The 14657-nt window shown below is 38.5% G+C and overlaps 1 long non-coding RNA gene across 1 annotated transcript; it reads left to right on the top strand.

Annotated features, from left to right (window-relative positions):
* The first annotated feature begins 2069 nt into the window (after positions 1–2069).
* Positions 2070–6175, top strand: LOC138877137 (uncharacterized). Its single transcript, XR_011402461.1, has 3 exons — positions 2070–2337; positions 2525–2739; positions 5836–6175. It is a non-coding gene; the product is annotated as an uncharacterized lncRNA (long non-coding RNA).
* Positions 6176–14657: the final 8482 nt, after the last annotated feature.

The following is a 14657-nucleotide window of genomic DNA, read 5'->3' as shown; positions in this document are numbered from 1 at the left end:
GCTTTTAAGACTGGGCCAGAGATTCCTCATGCATTTCATATCATCGGAGCCAACATAAAAAGAACTGTACAAGGAAGAAAAGAAAAAACAAAATAAAATTATCAGGAAGGAGAAAAAGGGAAATTGCATTTCATTGAAATTAAAGATAACAAGGTTTATACATCCAAACGGACGGAACATAGAATCTGAATTACAACCCTGGAATAATCTAGATAAACTGAAAGAAAATCAAAGCAAACTACCAAAACTCCTTCCTGGTGGGGAGAGGAGTAGCTTCCCAATTGTTAATCTTTCCACTGGGCCCCACAAACTGCACATCCGCTTTACTTGAATCCTCTCCAACTTCTAACATGTTCACATCGGCGAATAACCTCTCGAATTTTTCAATCAAATCTCCATCCACATTAACCACTGAACTGGGAACCGTCGTCACTGGGTGCTTTCTGGTACCAGGGCTGACAAATGGTCGGAAAAGACGCGGGACCGGCTTTGGAAGGGCCCATGCCTTCTGTTTCATTTTTCTGGCTCTCCTTATGTCTGCGACTGTGGGCTTGAATCCCAAACCAAATGTATCCAGGTTTTTAGGAAGAGAAACCGGCTGTACGATACTTTGTAGAGATGCACCCAAACCCTTTCCCGGTACAAAACCATTTTTCAACATTTCAACGGCTACCATGACTGATGCAGCAACTACCCTTGGAGTTGGCACGCACTTCCCTTCATGAATTTTCTCTATCGATACCGTGTCAAAAACCTGATAAACCCATGGCCCCTTGTCATCTTCAAACTTTATGAACGGAACAGTGGCATCACTGGGAACACACAAATTATCTTCGCCATGCACAACAATTTCTTGTCTATCCCATTCAAACTTAACCATTTGATGCAGAGTGGACGAGACCGCTTTGGCAGCATGAATCCAGGGTCGACCTAACAGCAAATTGTAAGAAACAGCCACATCGAGCACCAGGAATTCCATAGTAAATTCAACTGGCCCTATTGTAAGCTCGAGCACTATGTCCCCGACTGAATCTTTCCCTCCACCGTTGAATCCCCGAACGTAGATACTATTCTTGTGAATTCTTTCATCATCCACCTTCAACTTGTTCAGAGTGGAAAGAGGGCAAATATTTGCACTGGAACCATTATCAACCAGTACCCGAGTAACCACGGAATCTTCACATTTCACCGTCAGATAGAGGACTCTATTGTGCTTAGTACCCTCCACGGGCAACTCATCGTCAGAAAAAGTGACTCTGTTTACCTCAAATATCTTGTTAGCTATCTTTTCCAAGTAGTTTACTGAGATTTTGTCAGGAACGTGGGCCTCATTCAAGATCTTCATCAAAGCCTGACGGTGCTCGTCTGAATGGATCAATAATGATAATAATGAAATCTGAGCCGGTGTTTTCCTCAACTGCTCCACAATGGAATAGTCCTACACTTTCATCTTTCCCAAGAACTCTTCTGCTTCTTCCTCGGTCACCGCTTTCTTCTCCAATACTGGGCTATCTTTAGAGGTCTTAGATTTTCTCAACTCTTCGGGGGCAAAGCATCTCCCCGATCGAGTCAAACCGTGGGTCTCACAAACTTCTTCTTTAACCTCATTCCCCCTGTAAGCTGTAGACATGTGATTTTTGACCCTCCCCAAGATTTTTTATATTTTAGCGTAAAATACTTAATTTAGGCCTAATATAATTATTTTAATTAATTTTGACTGTTTTACTTTATTTTACTACAAGAAAAATGAAAATTACAAAAATTATTCCGTAAATGCTTTGTTGTCATTTTTAATATTGAAAAATACAGAAAAAATAATTTATTTTAAAGGTCAGTCCTATTTTAACAGCTATTTTACTTAAGTAGGGCTAATTAACAATTAAAATCGTATTTTTAGTCTTGTTCGCGGGGAAATGATAGAACTTGGGCTCGAGCTACCCATTTTTATGTCTAATTTTGGACCTAGCCCATAATTTTCAAGCCCATAATTCCTAGACCCATACCCCTTAACCTAAACCCTACCAAAAAAACCTAGACTCTATAAAAGAAGTGACCTAAAAATCTAAGGGGGAGGGGCAGCCGCGTCTGCACAAATAAAGAGAGCCCCATCGATTTGGTCTTCTCCTTCAGAGAAGAGGAGCCAAAATTCCATGGCTCCTTCCTAATCACAAACGACCAGCACCCCTAGAACTACTGCCATCAGCCAGACCCTAAGAAAGAGAGGAGAACGGAGAGGCTACTAATCTCAAACACTCGCAGAATGGCTGCCGTTCCAAGTCCAACAAGAGAAGCGGCAGACCCCCTCATTTGGCTTTAACTTTCAACAAACTGAAATAGGCAAGTTCCATCTGTAAATGCAAATGTATCTTTCATGCAAATTTTCATATTGCTTGGGCTGACACTTCGCCTTCTTCTACTTCTCAATACTTCGTCTCTACCGATGGCGTCTTTAATTCTAGATCTAGAGTTTTAGGTGTAGCATTTGCATTAATATTGTTTCGTTTGGTTTCATTTCTCGCTCAAGTTCTGGTTCGAGTTCGTTGAGGGTCTACGACGAGGTTATTTCGGTCCAAGTCCTGTTTTGACTTTCGCTTCCGGAATTTCTGTTCGGAATTTTGGTTAAACATTCTGCTCGAGATTGAATCTGTGCATTGATTTCTGTTGTTGAATCGGCTGTTTGGTGGCCGAACTCAGGCCTTCATTTCGGTTCATTTCTTCTGCTGCTGTACTCCCTTTTAGGTATGTACTGAAATTCCATCTTCTTCCAGATGTGTTCTAATATAAGAAACATGTTTGTCTTCGGTTGTATTTGCTAATTGTTTGGAATTATTGATTTCAATTTTACTAGAGACTTGAAAAATTATATCTAGTCTACTGTGAGGTCATAGCACATCTCCGAATTTTATTTTATTTATTTTTCTTTATTATTATAACTGCTTGGAGCTATTAACTTTGATTTAGTCGTTTTTAGCATAAGGCATAAAATGCTTACGGAATCAGTAGGATCTATTTACAGACCGTGTATGATTTTGAACATAAATAGCTTATTCAATTTGGTTTCAATATCCTTTAGTATCACGTTTTCAAAAAAGAGGGTGAGAAGATACGAGTTGAAATCTGGCAGTTAGCATAAATGGTGTAAAGTGATCATATTGTTGTAATTGATTGTACAATAAGCTGAGTGTTTTAAATTCAATTCTAGATTAGCCTTGTATTACCCTGTTTCAAATTCATGTGGTTGCACGTAAAAGTTACTACATGATGTTTGTTCAATGCTTTAAAAGAATGTGAGCAATTTAATCGAATTAAATGCACTTAATTCCGCAACTGTGCGTTTCTCTTTTCCATAATCCATGCCTAAGTCTTACACTTTGGGGTCGTTTGGTAGAGTGTATAAGAATAATGCTGAGTAATGCTGGTATTAGTAATGCTTGCATTAGTTATGTTGGCATTAGTTATTTTGATATATTTCTTATCCATTGTTTGGTTTAATGTATTAATGCATTGCACAATTTCTATAAGAATTATTTGTTTACAAAAATACCCTCATAATCAGTCCATTACTTTATCTTTTAAAAAAAACATATGTTGAGGAATGTTTTTATATAAAAAGGTTTTAAAAAATTATTTAATTTGTCTACATATATTGTAGTGTAGAACTTAATATTTATTTATAAAAAAAATATGCTAATTATTTATTTATTTACTAGGGACATAATTTTATTTTTCACTTTCTTGCATTATTTCAAACTTGCTTTAATATAACAACATATTTTAATCAAGCATAAATTTTGAAGGACAAATTTGTCTTTAACTAAGTTAATGCATGCATTAAAATTCATTGCATTGTTAATGCCATGGTTTCTTATGCATTAGTTATGCATAGGATAATACCAAATAGAGTGTATAACTAATACTTGCATAATTAATGCATATGTTCAAAAAGTGTACCAAACAAAGTATTACTAATACACAAAGCTAATGCATGCATTATTTTACCTAATGCATCCTACCAAACGACCCCTTTGTCTATAACAACCTCCTTAATTCATGGCTCTCGCTTAATTAATTTTAACCCTTTAGAATTCGAGGCGTGCCATTTAGTTGAATTTTCATGGCCCTCGCAAATTTAAAAACGCGTAGTCGCTTTAGGCGCGTTATTTTAATAAATTACCTTTTTAAACTCGGGTGCGCATTTATGTGACCCAAATCCAAATCTCAACAATGTTATATAAAATGTGTTGCGGACTACGAGTGCATTTATGTGACGTAGTTCAAGACATATTTTAAATGACGTTGCAATCTTCCTAAAATAAATTAAAGCGGCTTTAAAGTTAAAAATGCACATAGGTTTAAAAGTGTTGTATAATTAGATAATTGAGCCAATTATAACAGTTGAGCGACCGTGCTAGAACCACGGAACTCGGGAATGCCTAACACCTCTCCCGGATTAACAGAATTCCTTACCCGAATTTCTGGTTCGCGGATTACAATACAGAGTCAATCTTTTCCTCGATTCGGGATTTGAACCGGTGACTTGGGACACCATAAAATTATCTAAAGTGGCGACTCTGATTTTCAATTAAAAAATAATCCCGTTTCGATTGTCACTTTAAGTTGGAAAAAACTCCCTTATACTCATACCCTCCCGGGGATGTAGTGAAAAAGGAGGTCTGACAGCTCTGGCGACTCTGCTGGGGAACGAACCCAGAATCTCTGGTTCAGGGTTCAAGAATTTGAGCTTAGATTAATTGTTATAGTTGGCTTTATTTATTATCTGATTTTATTACATGTTTGGGCCTAATGTGCTAAATATTGCTTTTACCGCTTTGATATTATCTGAACTGTATATAAACTGCTACGAAACCCCTCTCTTCTCTCTTTCGAGGAGTGCACACTGGTCGTGACTTCTTTCTGTTAGTGTCATATCCCAAATAGAACGAGGTTCGGACAAGTTGCAAAGCCGGATGATCTTTTGGTTACCGGTACACAGCCCCCCTCGGCTCAAGTTGTCCGCTCGGGTAATCCAGGTCTAGAACAATAAACTCAGGTTTTGAACCTAGTACAACAAGGCTTCATGCCGGATCCCTAGTAAGAACGCTTGTTTGCATCATGTGCACTTGACTTAGGGGACTCAACACAGGGGTTGGGTCCGTCTAGGATATGTATACCCCAAAAAATAAAAAACCATCCTAATGCATCTTATGTGCTACATGTTGCATTTATTCAAGGGTAAAAGGGTCATTTGATGGACCAATGATAGCTGAGGGCAGATGAAGAAATGAAAGAAAAAACAATGGAAAAAGAAAGAAAAAAGAAAAAGAGAGGGTGAAGTGTGAAGATAAAGTGAGTGGGGCCTAATTATGTTTTTTGTTATATTTTGTTAAGAAAAAAAGAGCTCGAAAAATTCAAAAAAATTTGTACTTTTTCATCATTTTTCAAAAATCAAAAATCAAAAAAAAGGGAAAAAGAAAAAAAAAAGTTTACATGTTTCATCATTTTTCAAAAAAAAAAAAAGAGAAAGAAAAGACAAAAAAATATATATTTTCTCTAAATTAGTTGTTATTTTTATTTCTCACCGGTATCCTATCGGCCCAAACTACGCATACCTGATTCTCGTCTTTCGGGACGTGATACTTTGGCAACCCACATAGGGTCCGGTCTTCCTAGTAAATCTTAGATTCTTGGCTTTGCGGGGTCTTAACCAAATTTTGCACTTCTAGCCATCTTTTGGCCAAATAAGTCATTTTGTAAAAATAGCCTCAATCATGTCTTGCATGTGTCTTAGAGAATGTTATTGTCTCACATAGTGTTGATTTAAATTTTCTCAAACAGGTGTGGATCTACTTACCGGAGTTTGAGCATGATAGATACCTCAGGATCACTGCATTCAGGAGCTGCTCGATGAGCTATTTATATTTTTGAGTCAATTGTTTTTGTTTTATTTTCTAGTCCTGCATAGTAGTATCTAGTCTTTTAGGTGATGTTAGAGTTTGTATTGTCTAGTTAAATTTGCACAGTCTTTTGTTATTGTATTTCTTATTTTGCATTTAGAAATGTGTTACAAGTCAAAAATCAAAAAAAAAAAAGAATTTTTGCGTTTTTATATTTTCGTTATAAATTTTCTTTAGAATACTAATTCCAGAAATAAAAAATTCCTTTGAGATTGTTTTTCCTTTAGGCAATTAATATCAAAATAAAAGTTGTTTTTATATTTCCTTTACTATATTGGGACCAAAATTCAAAAAGAAAAAGAGAATTTTCTTTTAGTACCTCTTTAAAAGTTTTCTTTAAGGTATTAAATCTAAAATTCAAAAAGATTTTCTTTTGAGGCATTTCTTTGGGAAATTAGTGAAAAATGGAAAAAAATTCTTTCTATTTTCATTAGAAGTTTAGGATATTGTACATAAAAAAAAACATACTTTGTCTTTTGTCTATCATTAGAAATTTTCTTTTAGGCAATCAAAATTGAAATCCAAAACACATTTTGTTTTATTTGTTTATTGCTTGTTTCGAAATCTTGTGTCAGGATATCAAATGAAAATTCAATTACTTTTCTGTGGTTTATTCTTTAGATTTTCTTCATAAAAAAAATGAATAAAAAACGAGTTTTTCTCTTCTAGTATTTTCCTTAATAGAATATTTGTTTCACAGAAAAAAAATGCTCATTAAACTTGAGTTTAAAATAGGTTATAGAGCATTTAGTCTACAAAATTCAAAAAAAAAAAAAATTTGCTTCTTTTATTTCTCTTCTCATCGGATTAGTCACTAAGGTAAAAAGAAAAAAAGAAGAAGAAGAGAATGAAAAAGAAAACGTTAGTTTATGTGCTTTACTCTCGATCTTCCAGAACTCTTCCAGAACTACGCAAAGATCTGATTCACGCGGGGTCATGATACGTAGACAACCTATATAGGGTTCGATCGAATCATTCTTCTTTATTATTACAAGAAAAAGAAAAAAAAGGGAAAAAAAGAAGGAAACAAAAAAAAGGAGGTGAAATTGTGGGATGTGAGATTTGAGAGAAAGAAAAGAGTGATGATAAAAAAAAAAGAAATGAAGGAAAATGGGCAAGCCAAAAAGTGCTAGAAAAGCAAAGAAAAAAGAGGATTGAAATGAACAAATTGGGATGATGCCAAGTGACCTTATGACCCTCGAAGTCATTCTAGAACCATTAATTGTTGCTAGGTGCATTCCACGCAATGTGATATTTTTGTTGTTAAATGCCCTAACGCTAACGGGATGACCCCATTTTGTTCCTTTTGATATCTTCATAAAAGAAAGATGGTTGGTTTGTGGTTCTCGAAGTAGTAACTCCTCTCCACAACATAAAGTCAAAAGGCAATGACAGACAACAACAAAATTAAGTTGGTTGATACAGGCACCCAAAAGCAATTGGTTGAACATGACAATGAGTTGACTGAAAAGGAAAGATGTTGAGACAATACATGGCGGACATGTATCAAGCTTGGATGACTGGGAAGGCACCACCCCCACCACCACCTAGCTTCTTAGATGCCTCACTTACCCAAGCTCCGAACACAATGCCAGATGATCCTCCATACTCTCCAGATCTACCCGCCTATCAAGGCTTTCCCAACCGTCGCAGTAGCTCAATCACTCATCCTCCAATTGCCTCTCCCCAAAATCGCCCTCCTGTCACATCCACTATCCCCGACAATGAATACTCACTCAAAGCTCATGATGCCCAATATTACCCCTCAGAGGTTGCCCACAATGTTCTCTACTCATACAAACAGGGCCCGCGGGACGAGCCTCATGTTGCAAATGAAAGCTTCACAAGAAGAGAAGGGAAATATGAGATACCCAAGAGGCTGAAAGGCATAGAACAATCTTTGAAGAACAAGCAAGGAACGGGAGACCATGGTAGCATGTCTTACAAAGAATTGTCAATGTCCCCCGACGTTCGTCTGCCTACGGGGTTTAAAGTGCCAAAGTTTAACTTGTATGATGGGTGTGGGGATCTGGTAGCCCATTTGAGGGATTATTACAGTAAAATGAGAAGTGTTGGAGAGAAAGATGATTTGCTAATGGCGTACTTCAGTGAGAGCCTGACCGGGGCAGCTTTGGAATGGCATAATCGTCAAGATGTTGGTAAGTGGCCTATATTGGGTGACATGGCTTAAGATTTTGTTCGATACTTTCAATACAGATCAGGTGTTGTCCCAGACCGCTCCTCCCTATCTCAAATGGAAAAGAAACCCAAGAAAAGTTTTAGGGATTTTTGGCTCAGATGGAACGAACAAATTGCTCGGGATAGTCCTCCCATTGATAGAAAAGATGTTGGTGAGCCCCGCCGATGACAGGGTCCAGTGGTCGTTCTTGCTAAACGCTTTCAGCCTCAATGTCGACCTCGTGGATATACTTGTAATCCTCCCCAATGCTACTTCTCCCTACAGAACTCCCAAAGTCGTACATCACTTTCCCAGTACCTTGTCCACAATGCAACACCATATGCTCCACACCCACAAGGCCCGCAATGGCCCACACCACTTCCCCAAATGTCTTACCCGCCCCCACGAGCCTACCGAAAACCCCCTGGATCAGGTTTCCGGCCCAATCAAGCATTTAAGAATGAGAGGTTGCTGAAAAAAGAAAAGGCTTTCACCCCTATTGGAGAATCATATGCCAGTTTGTTCCAAAAGTTGAAGGAATTGGACATGTTGAAGCCGATTCATATAAAAATGTCAAACCCTATGTCAAAGAAGTTTGATTTTTCTCAAAGGTGCGCATATTGCTCAGAAGCCCCGGGGCATGACATAAAGAAGTGTTGGAATCTGAAGAAAGCAATTCAGAAGCTTATTGATGCAGGCGATATTGTCGTGCAAAATCCAGATGCATCAGACACTAGCCAAAGTCCACCGCCTGTGCATAATGAGACGCATATGGCTGGTATGGTTTATTTTGAAAAGGAATGTGAGAATTCATCTGGAAGCCTCGGAGGTCCATGTGCCACTAAGCTTTCAGCGCTATCGGGGGTTGATCTTAAGAATGAGTCGGCAAAAGGAACCCAAAAGCGATTTGTTAAGAATAATGTGATGAAGACTTGTGGAGGTCCTAGTATTGCTGATGCAGAACTCAGTGGCTAAGATACCGTACTTGGTAATTGGAAAGACGCTCCATTTCTTGGTCAGTCGGAGAGGAGATTTTGGTGGTTTAGTTTGTTGTCATTTCTGTTGTCCGGGTTATTGCAGGGTTATCATCCGGGTATCGTCTTGTGACTCAAATCCTTCTGTCCTTTATTTCGTCTAGTTCCTTAGTCGTATTATCTCACTTAGTGTTTTCTAGGTTTGTTCTAGGTTTGTAACCCCAGTTTAGTTTGTCTATTTTGATGTCCAAACCCTTTCACCATCTGTCTAATGCAATGTTCTGTTTTCTGTAATTTCTAGTCATTTTCGTTTAGTTCTCTTTTCTTTTCATAGTTCTTTTCCTGTTAACTCTAATGACATGACATGCACGCGTAATTCTCAGCCTGATTTTAAAAAGTCGGTTTAGTCACGAAGCAACGAAACAATGTTGAAGATGTAGGGACATTTGAGGGAAATAAGTGAGGGCATTTTGAGATCACTTCAGCCCGAATTGTGTGAAACTGTGGCAGGTAGAACATAAAAATACACTATTGGAATGCATCATGCTGCATCGGGTGAAGATAATGGCAAGTTTGCCCCAAATTTGTAGGGGGCCGTTCCTGGTAGTGAGAGTGAGAGTGTTGTCCAATGGTGCTTTGTATGTAACAGATGTAGAAGGCGAATATGTGGATATAGTCATCAAGTCTGGCACAATCAAAAGATGTTACGAATGTTTTCCTTGGTTTGTTTAATTGTGTTGTTTGTACTTGGCATGTTTTGAAGATTGAAATGACGAAGACATTTTGTTCTGCTGTCTAAATACTTTATCCCACGTTACCCCTTTGAGCCTCATTTATTTTCTTTCATACCCCTCTTTTGGAATCAATAACAAATATCGGAAACACAAGCGTAAAGATAAGGAAAGGAAGGAAAAAAAAAATAGAAAGAAAAAGAAAAGGGAAAGAAAGAATGAAAAGAGAAAGAAAAGAATGAAAAGAAAAAGAAAAGAAAAAGAAAGAGAGAAAGAAAAGAAAAATAAAGAGAGAAAAAAACAACAAAGAGAAAAACAAAAAGAAGAAAAGAAGAGAAAGAAAAAGAGAAGAAAAATCATAACAAACAAAGTAATTCCTATGACATGAACTACGTTTGACCTGATTTCTTTTAAGGATACGTAGGCAGCCTCACGGTTCGGTCCCATCAAAATAAAAATCCAAAAGTCCCCAAGCATGAACCTAGGGCAAAAGTTGTGGTTGTTGTAGGAAATCTGATTCCGAAAGTTGTAATTTTGAACCCATATGAATTATTTTGAGCCTTTGATATCCTTTCTTTTTAACCCTATCCAAAAGCCCACGTTACGGTCCAAAGAAAGACCTTCCGATCAATCTTCGAGAGATGCCAAGTCAAGCAAGGAGAGGTAATTCATATCAGGGGCAACACTCTGGTCCAAACAGAAAAATAATGAAAATAAGAGAGTCTTATTAGTGAAAACCGTCATGGGCACCGTAGGGCGACGGGAGCTGGGAGAAATCCAAAAATGAGAGAGTCTTATTGGTGAAAACCCTCGCGGGCACCGTAAGGCGAAAGTAAGTTGAGATACAGAACAAATAAGATATTCTTGGTGGTGAAAACTCTCCGGCCACTACAAGTCGAATAAGGATTGTGAATCAGATTGGATAATCGGAGCATTGAAGCCCAGCTTCACGGTTTAAAGGTACAACAAGAGTTAAACGTCAGTCTTATTTGACAGAATAGGCCACAAGGGCATGTCATGGTCATTAGAGTTAGTGTCCACATCTGATAGGTTTTTACTTTGTAGTTTTCTTGTTAGGAATCATCTCTATCCTTTGTCCTTTACCCTGTTCCTTTTGTCTTGTTTACTTCCTCTTCCTGAGTCTGTTTGGTCAAAATAAGTGAGAAATGACTTCAAAATTTGACACCAGCTTTCCAATTGCACAAAACGGGATCTGGCCAGTACATCAAAGTGTCATAAGTTAGGAAAGAACAACAAGTGCACTGAGCCGGTAACAATTAATATGCTTTGGGACCCTTGTGAAATACAAAGGTTTGGTACACATCAATTCAGGAACAATGCAACAGATGGAGGGTGCTAGGTAAATGGATCAAAGGTATTTCTGGTGAAACAAGAGGGTTTGGTGCATATCAATTCATGAATAATGCAATAAGATGGAGGGGTTTGGTGAATGGATCAAAGGTATTTTCTGTGGTAAGATTGACAAAAGGTGTTTAATCAGTGACAAGCAAGGTCCTCCGAGCAGAAATCAAAGTTATCGTGGCAAGTGAAGGAGCAACAGACCTCAAGGCCAGGGTCAGTGGTTTAAGAAAGAAAAAAAACAACATACGTACTGAGTGGGTGGCAATTGGCGCACTTTGGGGTTCATGTAAGACACAAATGTTTGGTAAATATCAGTTCATGAGTAATGCAACAGATAGAGGATATTGGGTCTGAACAGAGAAGAGGTATTTTCTGTGATAAGGATGACAGAGAAAGTAGTAAGCAGGGTCTTTGAGTGGAAATCAAAGTTATCATGGCAAGTGAAGGAGCAATAGACCTCAAGGCCAATGCTAGTGGGTTAAGTCAGGAAAGAACGACATGCACATTGAGTGGACGGTAATTGATGTGCTTTGAGATTCATGTGAAACACAAAGGTTGGTAAATGTCAGTTCATGAGCAATGCAACAGATAAAGGGAATTGGGTCTGAATGGAGAAGGGGTATTTTCTGTGATAAGGATGACAAAGAAAGTGGTTAGTCCATAAGCAAACAAGGTCCTCGAGCGGAAATCAGTTATCATGGGAAGTGAAGGAGCAATCGCCCTCAAAGTCAAGGCCACAAACTAACCACCACATTTTAAACTGACAAAAATTTTCTTTGATTAAAACATGGGCAGGAAATTTCAGTTATTTCAGAGAAACCCTCCGCGGAGAAAGGCAATCACCAAACAGGTTTGATTTTTGATTTTCAGGACCCGCCTGGATAATAGGATTTAATTTAAAGTTTTCAGGACCCTCCTAAAAAATGGGATTTAGTTTAAAATTCGAAACAAACATGAGTAGCATAATCTAGCATAAATGTAACCCCAAGGAATATGAGTTAGCTTCAAAGTTTGCATGTTTGAGATAGTATTCAATTAAGAGTTGTCAGGACCCTCCTGAATAATGAGACTTAACTTTAAGATTTCCATTAGGTAACAAGATTTAGCGTAAGTTCTACTGAAGGGTAGTATAATTTAGCCGTAAAATTGTCGCTCTTAAGATAAAACTTGACTTGTGATCTTCAGGACCCTCCTGGATAATAGGATGTAGTTTTAAGACCCTCTTAGATAACAAGATTTAGCAGAAGTCACACCTTTAGAAGATATAACTTAGATTTAAAATTGTCGTTTAGGTAAGAATTGTCAGGACCCCCCTGGATAATGGGACCTAGCTTTCAAATTCTTAGTAATATTTGGGAATATGATTCAGTGTAACACTCATATATGTGCCCAGCTACCAAACTTGGGCAGAAAAATTTTCTTTGTTTTTTGTCTATTTTGTTGAAGTCAGGAGCCCGCCTGGAGAGCAGGGAATACATTTCAAGTCAGCAGATAGGAGCCCGCCTGGAGAGCAGGGAATACATTTCAAGTCAGCAGATAGGATCCCGCCTGGAGAGCAGGGAATATTTGTTGAAGTATGATAGCTTATTTTGGAGTCTGTATCTCGTTCTTTCATCAGAGTCTGTTAGTTTCTTTTGAGTTTGTTAGTTTTGAGTCTTTGTGATCAAAGTGTTTGCTTTTTATAAAAATTGAAAATCCCAAAATATTTTGTTATTTATCTTACATTTATCTCTCCCAGAACTACACTCGGTTTGATTCATGCGAGATCATGATACGTAGGCAATCTCCATAGGATTCGACCATAACCAAAAGAAAAAAAGAGAGAAGAAAAAAAGAGAGAGGAAAAACAAGAGAGAAAAGAAAAAGGAAAGAGAGAAAAATAAGAAAACCAAGAGAAAGAAGCAATATCAAAACAAGAGGGAAATGAGAGGATATACAAAAACAAAGAAAAAAGCAAAGGCTAGAATGAAAAGAGAGAAAAAGGGGGAAAAGAAGTTGCAAATGGAAATAAGGAAAAACCGGGATGACGCAAGCATCCAAAATGCATAATAGAAACGGTTAACTGCTTAGGTGCATTCATTCCCTAAATGTGCGGTTACCAATTTGTTAAAGCCCTAATCACTAACAAGGTTGTTGTTGATATATTGAGTCTAGGCAGGTGGTTAGTTTATTGGCATTCTGTCAACTCACTCCTACAACACTCGATCAAAAGACAAGCTGAACATGGCCAACCAAGAACCGAAAACAAGTATTGTTGATCCGTCAAAAGAGGTGGAAGAATTGGATGTTAATGCGATGAAGGAAGATCTCGTCATGTCCTCACACGCACTGCACTTCATGGTAATGTAGTCATCAATCATTCGAACTCACTCTCTTATGATACCCTTCTCTTGCAACAGACGGCCAATCTGACGGGATCTAGCCTCTAAGACCTGAGTGGCAGTGTGGTTTTGTTCTTGCAAGTGCCACAAGTCCTCTTCCAACCGTGTCATTAAGGCGTAATAGTGTTCTCTTTCAGCCTTAAAATTTTTGGCTTGTTTAGCCATTTCACCCTTGAGGTTTCCAATTGCCTTTTCCCAACCTGTGACCCCTCTTTCATATCTTTCTTTCATCTGTTGAACGAAAGTTGCATGCTTTTTGGCACTTTTAGCCAACCTTGCTTGTGCTTTTGCTAGTTCAGACTCAGCTTTCTGCAGGTCATATTCATAGTCACGTACCTTTTGAGTAAGGTTATAAATGAGCCTTTCATCTTTCCTGCTTCGGCCTGGGTTCTCGGCTTCAATATTCAACTGTCGAACCTAGGCTCTGAGAGCTTGATTTTCTCGCACCAATCTTCTCCTCTCTCCCTCGGCCTCTTGTGCCTGCAAATCATTGTTGAAGGTGACTTTTCTCAACTCTTCTCGTAGATCGTGGATGGTGGCCTTATAATCCGTTTCCTTCTCCCCCAAGCTAACCTCTCCTGAATTTTATCATCAAAGGCTTGAACATGAGGCCTTTTGGCGGGCCTCTCGGGCTTTGGCTCGTTAGTTACACAAGACATTTTCTCAAACCAAGCAACATATTTTGGATCTACTTCCCTCTTGGCGATATCTGGTACCTGGGTGTCATTCTTTAGGTACCAGCAGCAATTCCGATCCTGTTGAACTACAGCCTCGGGCAATGCAGCTTCTGGATGTAACTCTATGACCTGGGTGCTTAGATCTTCATCTTCGGGCACAATCTAATACCTTCCCAATTGCCTCAAGACCCTCTGCGATGCATATGGCTGAATACTCCTTACACCCATTAACCTTAGGTAGCCCTTGGTAGCAGTCATATATATGGCTTCTGTCCTCGGGAGCCATCTTATAGTCCACTCGACCTGCCCTGCGTTAAGAGCTTTCAAGTGGGAGACCCATGCTTCAAACCCTTCTGGTGCGTTGTAATCCTTTACCCTCTCCTCGTAGCTGGTGATGAA

The sequence above is a fragment of the Nicotiana sylvestris genome, chromosome 9 (genome assembly GCF_000393655.2).
Source record: "Nicotiana sylvestris chromosome 9, ASM39365v2, whole genome shotgun sequence".
In the NCBI taxonomy this organism is placed as follows: Eukaryota; Viridiplantae; Streptophyta; class Magnoliopsida; order Solanales; family Solanaceae; genus Nicotiana; species Nicotiana sylvestris.
Note: the sequence above shows the minus strand (reverse complement) of the source record. Positions and strands in the feature narration are given on the sequence as shown.